Here is a 19899-nt window from a genome sequence, read left to right as displayed (position 1 = left end):
AATTTATTTTACCTCTTCTGCTTGTAGACATTTGAGTTGTCTCTAGTTTTTGCTGTTCCAAATATTTTGAAGACATAGGGATGTGATGGGCCACCTGTTCACATTCCTGCACACCTGGCAGGAGTTCGTTCAGGGCAATGGTCATCAAACATTTAAGTCTCAGGATTTCAAAGAGCTTTTACTTATGTCAGTTATATCTGTATATATTTACTCTGTTAAGACTGAGAAAAATATAAACATTTATTAATTCAATATATGTTAACATAAGTTACATATTTTGAAAGAAAATTATATATTTTCTAAGACAAGATAAATTAAGGGAGAAGAGCAGTAGTGTTTAAATTTTTCCCAGTCTCTTTCGTGTCTTGCTGAATAAACACTACTGAATTCTACTTCTGCCTTCAGTTTGTTGGGATATCACATGCTAGGCATCCTCTGAAAAACCCCCACTGTACCCTCCTAAGATGAGAATGAAAAAGTAAAATAATGTCTTCATATATGTTATGAAAATAGTTTTGACTTCATGGATCCCTTGAAAAAGTCTCAGATTCCTGGGCCACAGTTTGAGAATTACTGCTCTAGAGAGCACTGGTCTAGGAATGAGATTGCTGGGTCCTTGGGTTGCAGAGGGTTTAAGCAATTGGTTAGCTACAGAAGATAAGGCCACATTATTTTCCAAATGATTGTAGCAATTAACACTTCTACCACCAGTGTCTGAGAATTCCCACTGATCCATATCTGCCCAATACATCTGATTTTTTCCTATATAATGAGTATGACAAGGTATTTCCTTGTGTCATATCTGTGCTCCACCCCATCCTTCTCACACTGCCAGATTAATCTTCCTAGGTGAATACTTTGATCCTGTTATGCTTGTTTCTTCTAAACAACTTTCAATCAGCAGTGTCTCTCTATATTCTGACTAGTACTACTCATTCAGGCACATAGAAATATTTGCTATTCTCAAATAGTCCCTGAGATTCTCTCCTTCAAGCTTTTGCTCATGAGAGCCTCCTGTCCTGAGTGCCCTCTCTGTGCCACATGAACCAGTTGGAATCCAGTCATCCCTCATGAAGTAGCTAAAATTCTTCCTCTTCCAAGAAGGCTTGCTCCCATCTTTCCCTTGGTCAAATACTCCCTCTTTGGTACCTTTATCATGTATGGCTTGGGTTCCAGTTACAAGTGAGTGTATCTGTTGCCCCCACTAGTCCAGGAGTTCCTGTGGTCAGAGACCATGAATTTTCATTTTCTGTATTCTGAGATCAACTCTACTCTGAAGGATGACAGAGAAAATCCATATTCTACTAAGGCCTCTGGTGGACCCAGTCCTCTGCAGCTGGCCTGGAGGAGAAAAGTGAGGCCCAGCCTGGTTAAGAGGTCAAAGTGTTTTCTACAGAGCTGGGGAATCAGGATCTCATATAAAAATAGGACAATACAAAGTGTTCTCTGATAAACCATGCTATGGCTGACCTATCAAATGAGGGACCAGAGAGAAAGGGCTATGAGGGTACAGAAGAGAGAGGGGACTGGCAGCCAGGGCTTCCTGGAAGCAGCAGGACTTGCAGTGAGCTGGGGAGGACGGGGTTGTAGGTGAGTGAGGGTACATGGGCCCAGGACTGGAGAGAGGAGAGATGTGGGTCTGAAATACAAGGCTGAGGACTTGGGTTGGATCCCAGGGCTCAGAAGCTCTGTGAATCCTTGTCCCTTGTTCTCACTGCCTGCTTTGACTGGCAGGGGGATGGCCTGGCTCTGGTGCAGAGACCTGGGAACAGCAGAGATGAAGCGAAAGGGCTCAGGGATTGGGGGCATTGCAGTGCCTCCAGGCCAGCTGCAGAGGACTGGGTCCACCCAGAGGCCCTGGTAGAATATGGATTTCCTCTGTCGTCCTTCAGAGGAGAGTTGATCTCAGGGATCCTTTCAGTAGACTTCAAAGGTGGTCAAGGTTAGCCCTTGGGAAGAAGACTTCTCACTTGCCAGCCAGAGTTTTGGCTTCTTCTTTCCTTCCCTGGATCCTTGGAACCTTCCTTTCATCCCCTAGGGCCACTGCTCAAGGCACTGGTTAGCCTCTCTCCTTCCTTGGTCTCCTCAGTTTACTGGGGTGCTGAGGAGATGCACTGCTAAGATGTGGGACTTGATTTAGTCATGGGCTGCACTAATCAGTTGAGGACCTGCTTAGGTTCTGATGAGAGGGGTCCAACTCACATGGTTAAGGAGCACTCTTTACGTCCAGTTCAGTTCTCAGCACCAGGTTTGGGGGTCAGTCTTTTGTTAAATATCATTGTGACTGGGACTGGAGTTGTGTTTCAGTGGTGGAGCACTTGCCTAGCATGTGTGAGGCACTTGGTTTGATCCTTAGCACCACATAAAAATAAACAAATTATAAAATAAAGGTATTGTGTCCATCTACAACTAAAAATATTTTCAAAAAATTATTGTGACTGAGATATCCATTTTCTAATGATTGTCCTGATGACTTCTTCCACTTAGGGGAGAATGCAGGGTGGATTTGGGAATGATAATAGATGGTGGTATGTGGATTCACCCTGGTTTCTAAGAGTGTCTCTAACCCATCAGGATAAACATGCTCAGTGCTTATCCAGGTGGGCCCTAAATTTCACTGAGGCATTGGTCCCACTCTGCTGAGGAGAGGTGTCATGTCATTGTCATGATCATCAACATCACCACTACTTCTACCAACCAACCTCCTCCTCAGCCAGCTACTGAGCACACCTCTGTGGACAAGGTTACTTGTTAGGTACTGAATGTGCAATTGCTTGTTGGATCCTCGAATAACTTTGCAGGGAAGGTGCTATTATCCCTGGAGAGGAACAGGTGAGGAAATGGAGGCTCAGAGAAGAAAAATGATTTTGTCAAAGTCATGCAACTGCTGACTTGTGGAATAGAAGGCAGAACTCACTTTCCTGACTCTTGGTGTGGGACTTAGTAGCGAGGGCAGGGATGTTACAAGCCCATGGCTAATGTGGTCTTTGGTATCTTGAGAGAAATTGAGGCAAAGGTCAAGTCCAGTTCACAGAGACCAAGTCCATAGATCTAACCATTCCACCTGAATCCTTGATGTTCAACTCCCAGGCTACAAATGCCCCAGGCATATTGTTTACTGATCCTCCAAGAAGGAACTTTCATTACTCATGCAGTCCTTGGTGGTGGAGGGCAATGGAGGACCATACGATGCCTACCAGCAGAAGGAATATATAGGATAGTTTGCATGCCCACTGCACAGGTGGATTTCTTCGGATGTTTTATGAGTACATTCCTTTATAGCCAGAGTCACTCTGTTTTGATTGTCATCTAAAGATTGGAGATAAGGGAAGTAGCCAGCTTCCCCTCTCCATTTCCTTCATTTTCATATTCTCTAGAGCCCTTGTTTCACCATAAGCTTTCCTAGGCACTGATTAATGTCTAACTCAATACTTGGCCACCATGAGAACCACATGCCTTCCCTTCAGGGTACTGTTCCCTGCTTTGAGTAGGCTTTTGGGGCTGTCTTGTGTTGTCTCACAGGTGAGTTTTTTGGGGACACCTCATGTCCAAACCATAACCAACCTCATGTTTGCTGAAGCAGGAAGGGAGCTGGTAGGGTTTATTGGAACTGTGTGACCTACCTGAGCCTTGGTTTTCTCTTCTGTAAGGATCATCTCTGCTTCTGTCTTAGGATTTTTGTAAGGAAGAAACAGAACAACTTCCATCTACTTAATGTCTACATATCATGTACTATGTTGAGCTCTTTATATTATCTGATTTAATCTTTGCAAGAGCCCTTTGAACTAGATTTAAAAAATTTTTTTTTGTTATACATGACAGTGGAACGTATTTTGACAAATTTTCATAAAGTATGACTTATTCTATTTAGGATCCCACTATTGTGGTTGTACACGATGCAGAGTTACCCTGGTCGTGTAGTCAAATACAAGGCTAGGAAAGTTATGTCTGATTAATTCTACCGTCTTTCCTATTTCTCTCCCCCTCCTTTCCCTTCATTTCCCTTTATTTAATCTAATGGATTTCTATTATTCCCCTCCCCAACCTCCCTTGTTTTGGGTTAGCATCCACAAATCAGAGAGAGCATTCAACCTTTGTTTTTTTTTTTTTTGGATTGATTGACTTATTTCATTTAGCATGATATTCTCCAGTTCCATCCATTTACTAACATTTCACTCCAGTTAGAGTGGCAATTATAAAGAATACAAGTAACAATCAATGTTGGTGAGGATGTGGAGAAAAAGGTACTCTCATACATTGTTGGTGGGACTACTAATTGGTGCAACTACTATGGAAAGCAGTATGGAGATTTCTTAGAAAATGGAATGGAACCATCATTTGACCAACTATCCCACTCCTCAGTCTATACCCAAAGGACTTGAATTGGATTTTTATTATTTCCATTTTACAGATGAGAGGCTTCATGACTTGCCCAACACTATGGAACTGGAGTATAGCAGAACTGGAGTTTGAATTCAGGTTTCTTTGGGCTGCCGAGGATTTTTCTATGGTAATGGTGGCAGTACGTGCAGGTGGGTGTGATTTCATAGGGGCTTTGGGCAATGCTGGCTTGCAGTGAGCCAGGGTGTTTGCAGGAGACATATCAGGGTGGGTTAGACCAGCTGGTTATGTGATATTTGCCAACAGATATGACAGAAAAGAAAAATAAAGGGTGAGTTCTCAGGAGGGATGGTGGATGGCAGCAGAGGCAGTACCCAGCAAACAGCTATTCGGTACCTGCTAGGTGCCAGACTCTGTGTCTCTGAGGTCCTAGCAATGGAGCATAACTGGTTTCCCACTCAGGGAACTCAATCTGAGAAAGACAGACATCTGGAAGACAACAAATGTGTGTTACATTCTATTAGGATGTGGAGGTTGCATTCCAAAGAAATCTTGAGTTATAAAAAATGGAATTATAGAGACAATTGTTTCAATGGGGGAAAAGAGGTTAGGGGCTAGAGAATTTCAGATTCACCATAACAAAGTTATTTTTCCTTCAGGAATATCAATAATAAAGGTGCTTTTACAGCTATAAGTGTATGGCTGTAAAATCTGAACATCCCAGAGCAAATCCAGCATTCCACTGCCTCATGATTTTGCTTAAGGGGAACAGCCCATTCCCCTGTCACCCAGCATGCTCACTAGCTCTGACTTTTCTCACCTTCCAGTCATCTTGACAATCCGCCACTGGAGTAAGAAAGTGTCCAGACCCTCTAAGAAGCATTCTGGGGACATCAGGACCCTCCCTTCCCCAGCCCTATCTCCTCTGCTGGTTCCTCTGTCATGTTATAACTCCCTGTGATCTGCTCAGTATAAATTGTGCTCTCTAATTAAAGGATCACATTATATTTAATTTGCATTTTAAAATGCACCACAGGAGAAATTCTTGCAGGGTGTGAGGATGGTAATGGGGGTATATGGAGGCAGGTAGTGTCAGAATTAAGATTTAGGCCTCTGGGGCTAGACTTCCAAAGTTGGAATCCTAACTTTGTCACCTGCTAGCTGCATGGCCTTAGGCAAGTGACTTACTGCTTTGTGCCTCATCTCTAAATTGGGAAGGAATAAAAGGCATCCACTTCATATAATTATCAGGATTAGAAGAGAAGATGATTGTGGAATCTTAGTGCAGAGCTGACCTGGTACATGGTCAGCACTCAATAAATGTTAGTTATGCATGGTGCAGAGAGAGGTGGGGCCCACTTAGTCTGGAGTGAGGGGTGGGAAGCAGAGCAGCGGAGGGTCTCCATGGAGGAGGAGACACTGAAACTACACTTACAAGGGGAATAGGGCTGGACAGCAGGATGTGGCTGAGGGAACAGAGGGACATAGCAAAACTCTTCAGGGTTCCCTAAAGGAATCTGGAATGACCAAGACCTTGGTTTCTACTTAACACCAGCTGCTATAACAGATAAAACTCTGAAAGGGCGAGGGATTTGTGTAATTAATGCTAACTTCTTGTTCACATCAAGTTCACTGAGTGGCAGTGGAAGGAGGGGGTGCTCTCACCTCACTTATGTTATTCAGCAATCCAGGATAACAAAGGATCTAAATCATCCACATAGCTTCCAAAGTCACCTTGGGCATTGATACCCAGCTGTCAGGAGAAAGAATGTGCAGGGTCATGTGGGAAGTTTGAATATGGAAATCTTCAAAGTGATATTCATTACTTATTCATATATTTCATTGGCTAAACCATGGACATCTGCAAGGGCATCTGGGTAATACAGTTTAGATGTGTTCCCAAAAGGAAAGGAAAGTGGACTTGAAACTAGGAGGTGCAGCAGCTCAAAGGAACAGGAGTCCAGTGGTGAGGACTCAGGTTCTGAGCCTATGAGCTTCCCCTTGACTCTGAGGGCAACGGGAAGCCACTGAAGGGTATTTGTTCATCAAGAGAGCAACATAGCCAGAAAATGCCAGTGATTAGTTGGCTCACTTTATCAGGTTGAGGGGTATGGGAGGGTGAGGAGGAAAAGGTGGATGACAAGTTAGGTCTTTTAGAATTAGTAAGCCAGAGAATAAATAAATCTTTACTCTCTTAGGCATGGAAAATGAAGTCATTATGGGACCTTGGGGATCCAGGAATATTTCAAGGGAGTTCTCATTCTTTTACTCACTGATATACACTGGAGTCAGTTTCAACAATTATTTGAAAATACAGATTCTTGGGCCCTTTCCAAACCATATAAATCAGTATCTTTGGGGGCAGAACCTAGAGATGAGTGCTTTCAAAACAGTTTCAGAAGAGCGTCTCCTGCGCTGGTCCGTGGGAAAGCCCTGGTGAAGGCCTACTTCTTCCTCTCCTCTTCTAAAAATGAGAGAAACTGGACAAGGAGAAATCAAGTAACATCACTTGAAGGGGCAAGAACTAGAAGGGTTTAGCTTTATTATCCGTGTGACTTGAAGTAAACTGCTTCCCCTCTCTGAGCCTCATTTCTTTAGATAATAATCTGGATTGGTGACGATTTCTGCCTCACAGGGTTGTTATAAAGAATTTAGCCCCTTGCCACAGGTTAGGGCCCCTCCCCCAGAGAAGAATAAAGGCTCCAGAAAGGAAGAACTTTGAGCATTTTTCCTGTATCCCAAAGGGTTGAGGACAGGGATACTTACTGTAGTGTCTTGTGGATACTTGTTGACAAGGCCTCTAGTCCTTGCCATCTTCTCAGTCACCAGGTAAGGCCTAATCCTCTGCCACCTGGTTATGGCCCCAGTCTCCTTCCAGCCCCTTCCAGAGGCTCTGCGGGGAGGAAACCTGGCCCTTCCAGGTGGCTTCTTCTGGAAAGCCCAGGAGGTTGCCTGGGCACTCTCTAACTTTACTACCTACTTGCACTTGGGTCGCTATTGTCTAGGGGTTCTGGAACAGTCCCTAGTGGGCTGGTTGGACCTTCTTCCTGGCTTGGTTTCCTCTAGTCCCTAACCTCAGGTTTTCAGAAGAGTAATGATGAGTGACAGAGACTGGCCTGGATATCAGTGCTGGAACTTGTGGCGCCGGCTTTGTAACAGTGAGTGGAGAGGAGGAACTTGGAATCCTGGTTAGAGTGGCCTGAAGCAGGTTGCTTCTCCTTTTTAAGGGCTTCAGTTTCTTTGGGTGTCAAATGGATGATGCTAGGACTTTTCTTAAAGGTTTCTGTGAAAACTAAAAATACCATTGATTCAGTCCTGAGAAGAGGAGCTGAACGGTAGCTAATCTTACCACTTGGGTGCACATGGTTCCCTCACTGTGCTGAGGGCTCTTTGTGGGTATGAGATGTTTTTCTGCAATAGAATAGTTCCAGTTTACTGAGCACTTTCTGTGAGCTGGGTGAAACTTTCATGGGGTCAAAAATGACACTTTCCTTATAGGGTTGCATGTGAATTAAATGAGGGCAGTCTCATTTTACAGATGAGGAAACTGATGTTCAACTAGGTTACCTGTCTTTGTTTGTAGCTTTATGTTTCTTGTTTCTGCACAGGGCTTGGCATAGAGCAGACTGTGAAATTGCAGCACCTAGCATGAAAGTGTCTTGTCCCTGTTAGGGGACATGTGGGAGAGACCTGGCTTCCCTCCCCCTCCCCCCCTTCCCTTTCCTGGCTGCCCAGGCAGGAAGGGAAGACGCAACTCTTGTTGAGCCAGCATTGAGGACCACAAAAATCTGGGGAAGCCCATCAGAGGTGTAAAGAGCCTGTCAGAGGCCCCACCCTTGGTGTGGGGGGGGGCACTCCAAGGAGCCCAGGAGCAATTTATGAGCACCTAAGTCAGAGTGTGGCAGGAATGGCAATGGATAGGCACAGAACTTATCTCTGCTCTGACCTGAATTTCCTGCCAAGGGCCCCAGTCTGCAGAGAGGTCCAGTGCTTCTTGCATCCTTCCAGTTGTGCCTCTTACTGTTTTATTTTCCTAGGGTTTCTCTGATGATGGAGCTGCGCTTGTTTCACTTTCTAGATGGAACTGCAGAGGCCCACAGAGGGAAAAGCCCTGCCCAAGGGCAGGCAGCCTGGGTCGGGGAAAGCCAGGAATAACAGAGCACTGGATTCGGGTCAGGCAGACTGTGAGTCCATGCCTAAGGTAACTTGGCAAGTTACCTTAGACAAGTTACTTTAACCTCCTGAGCCTCAATCTGCTCGTCTTTAAAATGGATAAATTAATATCTCCACTTCATAGTGTTGACATGGGGATTAATGAGGAAATGAACGCAACTTGTCTAGCATGGGGCCTGGTAAGGGTAGATGTTCACAATGTGGGTCTGCTTGTTCCACAGGCTCTTTATACCATGGTGGCAGCATGTGATTCTGTTGCATACCTCTTTCTCTTTCAGAACCAAGTGAGTAGAGGAAGGACCCAGTGGGCAGCTCAGACCCTCAGGAATCACACCACACAGCATCCATCTCAAAGGAAACTGTGAATTGGCCCGCATCAGTGACCTGCAGGTGGTTTCTGATTTCATTTATAGCATTTGAGGACTGTGGCAAGAGAACCAAATGCAGAATTGGGAGACTGGGGTTCAAGCCCCAGCTCTTGTCACCACCAAGTGCTTGTGTGAATCTGGGCTGGTCCTTTCCCCTCTCTGGGCCTCAGTTTCTCCATCTGACAATAAGGGAGCAGACCAGGGAAAATTCTGGCACTATGAGTTTCTAATTTTATTATAATTATATGTTTCAGGGAGGAGTAAGTAGACCCTGGATGTGATGTGATGAATGAATATTCTTAATGAGAAGTGGAAATAATTTGTGGTTGAGAGCAGTGTCTCAGATCAGAGTGACAGGTTACATGGTCAGGCTATATTTTCCAGCAGATTAAGTTAAAAGCTGTGGCTCAAGACATTGAAATGTGAAGAATAAAGGAGAAGATGACAAGATATCTTTTTATGGAAATATTTTCCAGTCAAATGGTGCAGCAGAGGACTTCCAGGAATTTGTTCTTGCTCCATATCAAAGGTGAAGAGTTCTGCCTTCAAGGAAACAAAAGCTGTGGGGCACAGTGAGAGAGCCTGCCTGCAGGCTGGTCAGTTGCTGAACCTTTCTGAGCCCTGGTTTCCTTGTCTCTAAAGTGGGGTGATTCTCTCTACCCAGGGTGTCTGCTGAAGGGATTAAATAAGGCATTGGGCTGGGGACATAGCTCAGTTGGTAGAGTGCCTGCCTTGCAAGCACAAGGCCCTGAGTTCAATCCCCAGCACTGCAAAAAAAAAAAAAAAAAAAAAAAAAAAAAAAAACAAAACAAGGCATTGCATGGAAAAGTAGCACAGGGTCCCCTCTATGTTCTAGTTCTGGTCCTGCTGGGATGAGGCCTGTTGGGAGGGTAACAGTCATCAAAGGGTTTTTCAGTTTTATGATAGGAGCCAAGATTTCCATTTTAGACCAATGGTGTGACCAAGGTGATAACCTTACCATTTTTCTTCACATTTATTTATTGAGCTAACATTTATTTAACATCTATTAAGTACCTAGCATTTTGTTAGTGCTGGGTGGACAACAGCCCCTTCTACAATGTATAAAGTACCTCCACATCCATAGGTTCCTCTCTTCCCCAGTCTAGGGCCACCTGGCAGCTGCCCAGGTAGAGCATCCCTAACATTTCCATACTCTCTAGACAAGCTCATTGTGCCCATTCTTTCTCCTAATATCACCCCCACTGCCTTTCCTCCCACAGTGTCCTATACTGGAAATCCACTATCAATTTCCTCACTGCCTTTCCGATCCATGTTCCACATAGCAGCCAGAGTGGCCCTTATAAGCACAAACCATTTTATTCTCTTGTTCAGAACTTTCATTGACTTCCTTCAGTCCTCCCTGGGAAGGATGCAGCCCTCTGTGTGGCTCAACAGCCCCTTACCTGCTGCCTCTGACATGGTCATGCTCTTCAGCCTCAGCACACATCACTACCTCAGCTCAAGTCTTACTTGGCAGTGCAGGTCCGGCTGTTTCAAGCCTTGATGGCTTTGCTGCATGCCCTTTCCCTGCTGGAATCCACCCCTTCTGCCAGCAACTACTCAGATTTGAGCATTGCCTTCTCTGTGAACTCTTTCCTGGGCCTCTCTCAGCACAATGGACTCCTTTTCTCAGCTGTAGAAATAGACTTGAAGTAAGGAAGTGACCACCCAAGATCAAGAATGAGATGTGACACAGGCCCTTTTGTTTTAGTTTGCTTGGGCCATAGCAGAATATGACATACTTAGATGGCTTAAACTACAGAAATTAATTTCTTCATAGTTCTGGAGACTGCAAGTCAGAGATCAAGATGCTGTCAGGATTGGTTTCTGGTGAGGCCTCTCCTCCTGGCTTGTAGGTGGTCACCTTCCCCCTGCTTCCTCACGTGGTCTTTGTTCTTAGGTATGCACTCCTGGGATCTCTTCCTCTTCTTTATAAGGATACTGGTGTTTTTTTTTTTTTTTTTTTTTTTTATTGTTGTTTTAGTATAGGGGATTGAACCCAGAAGTGCTTTACCACTGGCTGCATCCCAAGCCTTTTTAAATTTTGAGACAGGGACTTTCTAAGTTGCTTAGGGCCTCTCAAAGTTGCTAAGGCTGGCTTTGAACTTGTGATCCTCCTGCCCCAACCTACTGAGTTGTTGGAATTACAGGTGTGTACCATCACACCCCACGGGATTCTATTTTTTTTTGGGGGGGGCAGTGCTGAGGATTGAACCCAGGGCCTTGTGCTTGCAAGGCAAGCACTCTACCAACTGAGGTATAGCCCCAGCCCAGGATTCCATTTTTATTGGAGGTTAAATGACCTCAGTTAACCTTAATTACCTCCTTAAATGTTTTTTCTCCAAATATACCCACATTTGGGATGAGGGCTTCACATGTGAATTTGGGTGGACACAATTACATCCATAACACCCTTCTTGCTGGAGATCTGAGGTCAGCACATAGAAAATGGTTCAGGTATAAGAGAGGGCCATATGTACACTTTGTAGCTAAAGATGGAATGCAAGGAGAAGCATGGAGGTAAGAGAGGAGAGGCAGAGGACAGGGACAGTCAGGGATGAGGATGGTGTTAGTGTCCTGGGAAGAAGGTAAGGTGGGCAGAGCAGCCCATGAGGGTGGGGGAGCTGGACTTAGTGTAAGTATGCCAGCTGGGCCATGGAAAGAGCATGGGAAAGGAGGGGTGGCAAGATGCTTACCTTGATGTTTGGAGGGGGTGGATAGCAGGTTGGTGTCCACAGAGCAGGTGGGCACTAACAGCTGCCACCCACTGTGTGTACTCAGCCCTTCTCCTCTAGTCTACCCATCATCCTTCAATGTGGAAAGACATACCCTCATTTCTGGGTGGTGGTAAAATCAGTTGTCTAAGCTGATTGTCTGGCAAGCAGCAGGAGCAGGACAGGTACTCAGGAGTCCTGATCCCCAGGCTGCAGCCTTTTCTCTCCTCAGGGTCAAGATGAGGGAAAGGCAGGTGAGATGCCTGGGAAACACTTACACAATCCTGAGGGGGAATGGCTCCTTTAACTTTGCACCCTTGGCACTTTTCTTGTCTCTCCCTAGTGCCGGCCCAGGCCTCCCGCTCCATTATGACACCCCTCTTCCCTCTAACCCTCTTCTCTGCAGCAGAGGCAGCAGGCTGAAAGTAGCTGTAGCCAGGCTTGGCTTAGCTCTTAACCAAGTGGGAGGCATTAAGTTAATGGCCCTACAGGTGAAATCAATCCAGTTAAAGTTATTGCTTCTCCTTCCCTTGCCCACTTTTGGAGCCAGTCATGCAGCATGATCTATTCTCACTCATCTTCTTGGCTCAAGTGTCCCATAGATCCAGTTTAGCAACTGGGTTGCCCAGCACAGAATGGGGGTAGGGAAGGTGAAACTGGAGAGGAGCCCCTTTCTCCTCACCCTGCCCCAGAAGCTTAGGGTAATTGTCAGAGGCCTAGAAAAACTCAGAACTCATAATTGGAACTTAAGTTCAAATCCTAGTCAGTCATCTCCTGATTGTGGGACCATGGTAAGTCTCTAGACTTCTCTGTAAGTCTCCTCACCTTCTCTGTAAAGGGGGCAAAATGCCCCCTTCCCCCTATAATGAGAGGTTGGTGTGAGAATTCTTTGAAAACAGGAATGAGATGAAACTGGAAATAGTGATCTCTAGCACCTTTATAGGTGCTTTATAGCACCTTTACTATGGCACCTATTGTCACATAACTCTAGGATCACCAACTATCATCATCACCACCATCATCTTCACCACCATCATCATCCATATTTGGAAGATGAAAAAACCAAGACTCTGGGAAATTATGTGGCTTACCTAAGTCTACAAAGCTACTAAATTGTAGAGTGAGTTCAAACTCTGGCATCCAGTTCTAGAACTGTGCTCTTAACTACAGTGCTACTTTTTCTTTTGAGTCTTTTTGTACTTATTTTCAAATGTTAATTATGAATGATTAGTTGCTTTCTAAGAACCAGGTACTTTGTATGATCATTCTGAGATAATGGAAATTATTGCCCCTTTAGCAGATGAAAGCAGTGGTACTTAAAGAAGGTCATAAAACTAACAAGTAGAGTGTCATAATTCAAGCCTAGCTCTGTTTGATTCTGAAATAATCGTGATAGTACTAACAATAACGATAATATTCATATTAGTGACACTACACTCAGGGTTGAGAACCTGTGTTCTCATCTTGTTTGGCCTCTGATTTGTGTGTGTTCTCTTGCAAGTGCCTCCCCTATTGGGATCTCATTTTTGGTTTTTTGGTTCTCAGGTCCCCTCAGCCCTGTCAAGTGGTGAGTCACCAGGGTTGGCAATTTGAGGGCAGTTGATTCCCTCAGATGGAGGATTTGTTATCTGTACATTGGAAATATTTATGTGTCTCAATCTAATTAGTGAACAAGCATAATTTTTAAAAAGCTATCCTGGAAAGGGAATTGCTGTTGGAAACAATTGTTTAGACAAAACACCATTTGTTCCCAGCTCTTGCTCCCTGCTGGAATGGCAGACCACTTGTTTTGCTGACAGATGCCTTTTGACTAGGGTTTGGAGCATGAGGAGCTGTGTGGGGAATAGTGGGGGTGGAGCTGGCCCACTTTCAGCTGGCCTCTGGGGCAAATCCTGACGTCCCCTGGAGGTGTTGCTCCTCCCACTCTACAACCAAGAGGTCCTCAGGCCTCTGAAGCATTGCTAACTCCTCAGTCCAGATGTTGCCCTGTTTTAACTCAGAATTGAGATCCCAAGAGACACAATGACTTGTCTAGTCATTCACTCAGATGGTGGCAAAACCAGAAGTAGAATCCACATCTCATTATTCTTTCCATGGTGGCATGTGGTCTTCTAAAGTAGCATTGATGCCACCTTACCTGGCCTTGGTATCTGGTATCTAGTTTATCTGCTCATGCACACACCTTTTCAGGAATTATTAACTCCTTATGCCCTGTCACTAAGATATTTGGGTTCCCACCTGGCACTATTGCCCTCTGGCCTGAACAGATCCCAGGGCACTGGGGCTGGTCATGTGGCACAGCAGAACAAGTGTTAGGGGTTCAGTCACAGTAAGTGGGGGCTTGAATCAAGTACAATAAATTTGGTCTTGGACAAGTGACTTTCTTCTTGTAGGTGATTAGTAGTTACCTCTATTTACTAGTGTGTTTTAATCTCAGATTCTTCATTTATAAAAAGGAGTGGTAATCTCTGTTCTCTATTCTGCATTCATAAGGTCACTGTGAGGATCAATTACATGAAGAAATAAAAAGTCCTTGTGCACTAAAGCATGATATTAAAACATGACTAGTAATAATGACCAAAACTTACCAAGCACTTACTACATGGGTATTAGGAGAAGTTATTAGTTGAAGTAGAGCACACAACTTCAAATCCCAGTGGATGAAACAACAAAGGTTATTCCTCACTCACCACAGCCAGGCGGCTCTTGGGAGTAGCTCTTTTCTAATTTTGTTTCCTGAATCTTTTACTTGCAGCCTTACCTGTATGATCACCTGGGAGGTTGGAAGCAGCACACCTTGCTCCTGCCCATATCCCATTGGCCAGAATTCAGACTCATGGTTCCTCATGGAAACTGGAAAATGGAGTTGAGCTATGTGTCCCAGAGAAAAACAAGTCTATCTGGGGACACATGGCCTTTTATCAGTTATCATGTGCCAAGCACCTAGTTAATCCTCATAGCATTTTCTGAGTGCTTTTATTATCCTTTTTTTTTCAGATTAGGAAAAAAAAAAGTCTCAGATTAGGAAAAAAAAGACCAAAGTCTCAGTGAGGTCAAATAACTTACAGAAGATGCCTAATTAACAGAGGAGTGGTGATCTGATTTCAGCCTATTGGGGATGGAGATCTATATCTATCTATCTATATCTTCAAAAAAAAATATATATATATAGTTTTTTTCCCCTTCCATAGAGAGAACTTCCAGCTGCAGGTGGATCAGTTCAATTCATTTTATTTACCGACTGCTATTGTACAGTGTCATAACCAGTCTTTTTCCTCATGCCAAGACTGCCTCTTTATCTTCAGCAATTTTAATTCTGTCTGTCCAGCCTCAGACTGTTCCCTTAAAGAGTTGCTCCCATTTAGCCCCAAGGAATTCCTCTTTTCTGAACCTTTAATGTGCTAACCTTAATTCCAGGTAATAGGGGGAAAGATAGAGTGAAGTGCAGAGTAGATCCCTTTCCTTTCTCTCTCTCTCTCTCTCTCTCTTTTTTTTCCCAGGAAATAACACTTAAGTTTACAATTTAGGAAAGAGACACAAAGGTTTCCACATTTTAAAGAGATAGACCAGGAGTCAGAGTGGTGCTCTTCCGACAGGACTGACTGAGAAGCTCTTGGTTTAAAAAACCAGCCCCACTCTGATGCGTACATCTGATATATCCCATCCCATTCTCCTAAGCGAGAAAAGGAGCTCCCCTTCCTGAGATAAGGTAGGGAACCCCAAGGAAAGGTAGGTTGACACATGTTTCTTCATTTACTACCTGGCCTGGATCTAGCCTAGCAGGGGAATAGCATGGGGAGGGGGAGTGGGACAGGGACAGCCTCCCACCCTAGTCAGGTCTCAAATGTGCACACAGGTCTCTGAGTGGGAGTCCACAGAGTGGATGAGATGAGAGACCTCACACAGTGATAGCCATCAGGGGACTGGCTTTGTGAGACTGTGACCAAGTGTGTCAGCTAATGATGAGGCAGATCTCAATGGGTACTGCTAGTGCATAGGGAAGTGCTCAGGGAGGGTCCTTATCAGCAGAGCTTATGGAGGATACCCCTGCACCTATGAGGAGACCATACACAATAAAGCAGGCCATTGGCTAGAGCATAAGTCGGGGAGGATTGTCTCACTGTGAGATGTCACACTAGAAGTCTGCTGCCTCCTTCCCCCACCCCCACCCCAGTACCAGTGCAGCAAGAGAGGGAGGAGGAGGTGAAAGGGAACAGACCCTTCCCCTTCCATCTAGGGCAAGATGCTTGAACTGGATTAGGGATGATGGAGGCAAGGGGCAGGGAATGACAGAGGTGGGATAGGAAGAACTTCAAATAAGAATAAAAAATATAATTATATAGGATTTAGTCCTAAGGAACCTGAATGAGACTGTTCTGATAACAGAAAGTGACTGGGAAGTTATGGTCCCAGACTGAGTTTGTTAAGGCAGCCTGATACCCAGCAGGAAAAGGAGGGTTCAACAGAGCACAGTTGGTAGCAGTTATTAGAAAAATAAAACTATTCCAGGTTTATAACCCAGTGAGCTGAAACTCCACATTAAATCAGTTTCATACTCATCCATTTAGCTACTATTTGCAGAAGTTCTGGCCTTTGCCAGACAATGCTTTTGGCACCATCGAATTCAAGGAGCTTACCCTGGTGGGAAGATACACAAGTTAAAAAAAAAAAAAGTAACCATTCAGTGTGATAAAGGCTGTGAGATAGGATGTGAGAGTCCAACGGGGCATGGAGGAGAGAGGGACTTAGTCATGGTTTTGTGTGGCGGGGAGGGCTTGGAAAGATTTTCTGGTGTTTTGAAGAATGAGTGGGGGTTGATGAGGCAACTGCATTAAGGAAGGGTGTCCATGTAGAAAAGGATGGAAGAATGAAATGGGGCACGTCAGAAAAATGGCATCTTAAGAAATGCATAAGGAGTACTTATTATTACTATTTTGTTTCTTATTTTCATGTTGTCTCCTTTGCACAACTAGACTGTAAACTCCTTCAAGCAGGGAAATGTCAAATCTCAATTTTATCTCACTCTGACTAACTTAGGTGTAGAAATGGAAAACGGAGCTATTTTTCACTGGTGGTAATCTGGCAGAAGTTGTATGATTCTCAGTGTTTAGGGAATTTGACAGAAGAAGGGAGGTAGATGGGTTTGTATGTGGCTTAGGGCAAGTAAGCCTCTGTCTATGCCTTAGTTTCCTCTTCGGTATATAAGAAATTTGAGCAGACATTCTCTAGGGTTAGCTTGGAAATGTTTGAATTTTGAATTGGTGAGAAAAATGCAGTGGACTAAAAGTCAGGAGACTTGGTCCCTGGTCCCACTTCTGATGTTGACTTTGTGTGTGACCTTCCCTCCTCCCTCCCCAGGCCTCAGTTTTCCTATCTGTAAAACACAGGAACAGCATACTTATCTCTAAAGTCTTTTTTCAGTTCCAAACTTCTGTAATTTCAACACTAAATTCAGTCGACCTTGTCCTGGCCTGTGTCCTTGCTCAGGAAGGCCTCACTTTTCTCAGTATTCTTCAGATACATTTGCAAACTCTAAGGGGTAAGGGAGGGAGATTAGGGCCAGGAGAGGGTATTTGAGTGAGGCCATGAATATTTATAACAGACGCTCCCACCAGAGGACACATTAAGTCTCGCAGCATAACAAAACTGAATTACCATGAAATAAACTTTCTTAATTAAACCAATTAAATTTCTTCCCAGTATGTAATTTAGAAACTCTGATAAACCCTGGTTGAAAAGGTTTGTTTTAGCCTTAAGCTGGCTGAGAAAGCAGGAACATCTGGTTCGCGGTGGAAAGGCCTGTTTAGGCTCCAGGCCATGGGGGCAGCACCACGGAGCTATCCACGGTGCTGAAACCGCCTCTGCCTCACGGACTCTGAAAAGGACAGGCAGGCCAGCACCCAGTGGTGCTTAGGACATGTGCTATTTGAGGACAGTCTTCCACTCTTAAGCATGGTGCACTTTTCTCTTTCCTCTGCTTGACAGCAGCCACTCAGAAGTTAACCATGTATTTCCCTTATGCCCACAGATCTACTAGAGTTTGAAAAGATGCCATGAATTTTCTTATGTTTATGGATTCCTAGACCCTCAGAGCTAAGGGAGATGGATTGGTCCAACCCTCTATTGTAAGTGTCAGAAAATTGGGCTTCAGAGAATTAAAATGCCTTGACTCATGATCATACACCTTGTAAATGACAGAACCAAGAATTAAACCCAAGTCTCTGACTCTAAATCCAGTGCTTTTTTCATCAGGATGTTCCTGTAGTCAGTGAGGGCTTTGAAGGTAGAGATTGTGTCTTTTCCACCTAGAATTTATATTAGTTCTTGGAAAACTTTTTTGAACAAATGAATATGTGCATTCTCTTTCTATTACTCCATAGTCAAATACTTTCAAAAGCAACTATGCAAGAATACAAAAACACTAACACAGTCCTTTACTTTTGTAAGATTGTTATAATTAATGAAGCAATTTTTGCTTGCTATCCAGTTTTATTCCCACAATAATCTTGGAAGAAGTTTATATTAGTCCCATTTTACATCAAAGGAAAATAAAGCTCAAAGATCTAGTAGTTTGTCAAAGGTCATGTCGAGAGTCAGGGAAGAAGCTAGGAGTAGGATCCAGTTCTCCTGATTCCTATCCATAAACCCAGGGCTGCTTAATACATAGGGAGGTAAAAGCAGAAGAGTATTACATGGCTCTTGCTCTCAAGCTACACTCCAGTTGTGCAGATAAGCTGAACAATCCAATGTGTGGAAACAAGGAAGCAGGCAATGCAATGAGGTGGTGTAGGCTAAGGGCTGGCGAGTGGCACAGGTAGTGACTGCTTTGGTATTTCAGGAGAGGAAGTGGTCCCAAAGGCCTGTGGGATATTAGGGAAGTCTTCAGAGAACAGGTTGGAAGATACCTGGCATTGGAGGGTGAGTGAAATTTTGATAAGTAAACACCATTCTTATGAAAGCAAAATCAAACAATTTTTTTTAATAATTGTTCCTGTGCATTTATCTTTTTATTTATTTATTTATTTTAATTAAAAGTCATAAATTTACATAGGGCAATATTGTTTGATTCATTGTTATTTTTTTCCTTTCCCCCCACCCCTCCCACCCCTCTTTTCCCTCTACACAGTCCTTACTTCCTCCATTCTTACCACCCTCCTTATCCCTAACTCTAAACCTAACCCTAACCCTAAAGCTAACTCCTCATACCCCCCATATATGTCCTCATCCGCTTATGAGCGAGATCATTCGTCCTTTAGTTTTTTGAGATTGGCTTATCTCACTTAGCATGATATTCTCCAATTTCATCCATTTGCCTGCAAATGCCATAATTTTATCATTCTTCACGGCAGAGTAATATTCCATTGTATATATATGCCACAGTTTCTTTATCCATTCATCAATTGAAGGGCATCTAGGTTGGTTCCACAATCTGGCTATGGTGAATTGAGCAGCTATGGACATTGATGTGGCTGTATCTCTGTAGTATGCTGATTTTAAGTCCTTTGGGTATAGGCCAAGGAGTGGGATAGCTGGGTCAAATGGTGGTTCCATTCCAAGCTTTCTGAGGAATCTCCATACTGCTTTCCAGAGTGGCTGCACTAATTTGCAGCCCCACCAGCAATGTATGAGTGTACCTTTTTCCCCACATCCTCGCCAACACCTATTGTTGCTTGTGTTCTTGATAATCGCCATTCAAATTGGGGTGAGATGAAATCTTAGGGTAGTTTTGATTTGCATTTCTCTTATTACTAGAGATGTTGAACATTTTTTCATATATCTGTTGATTGCTTTGTACATCTTCTTCTGTGAAGTGTCTGTTCATTTCCTTAGCCCATTTGTTGATTGGATTATTTGTATTCTTGGTGTAGAGTTTTTTGAGTTCTTTATAGATTCTGGAAATTAGCGCTCTATCTGAAGTATGAGTGGCAAAGATATTCTCCCACTCTGTAGGCTCTCCCTTCACATTACCGATAGTTTCCTTTGCTGAGAGAAAGCTTTTTAGTTTGAATCTATCCCAGTTATTGATTCTTGCTTTTATTTCTTGTGCTATGGGAGTCCTGTTAAGGAGGTCTGATCCTAAGCCAACAAGTTGAAGATTTGGACCTACTTTTTCTTCTATAAGATGCAGGGTCTCTGGTCTGATTCCGAGGTCCTTGATCCATTGTGAGTTGAGTTTTGTGCAGGGTGAGAGATAGGGGTTTAGTTTCATTCTGTTGCATATGGATTTCCAGTTTTCCCAGCACCATTTGTTGAATAGGCTATCTTTTCTCCATTGCATATTT

At 43.9% G+C, this 19899-nt stretch overlaps 1 long non-coding RNA gene across 1 annotated transcript; it reads left to right on the top strand.

Annotated features, from left to right (window-relative positions):
* The first annotated feature begins 3689 nt into the window (after positions 1-3689).
* LOC306670446 lies at positions 3690-14503 on the top strand. Its single transcript, XR_013766397.1, has 3 exons — positions 3690-3729; positions 4412-4532; positions 14373-14503. It is a non-coding gene; the product is annotated as an uncharacterized lncRNA (long non-coding RNA).
* The last annotated feature ends 5396 nt before the right edge of the window (positions 14504-19899 follow it).

The sequence above is a fragment of the Sciurus vulgaris genome (genome assembly GCF_902686455.1).
Source record: "Sciurus vulgaris genome assembly, chromosome: 1".
NCBI classification, from domain to species: domain Eukaryota; kingdom Metazoa; phylum Chordata; class Mammalia; order Rodentia; family Sciuridae; genus Sciurus; species Sciurus vulgaris.
The sequence above is the reverse complement of the archived record's forward strand: the minus strand, read 5'-3'. Positions and strand labels throughout refer to the sequence as shown.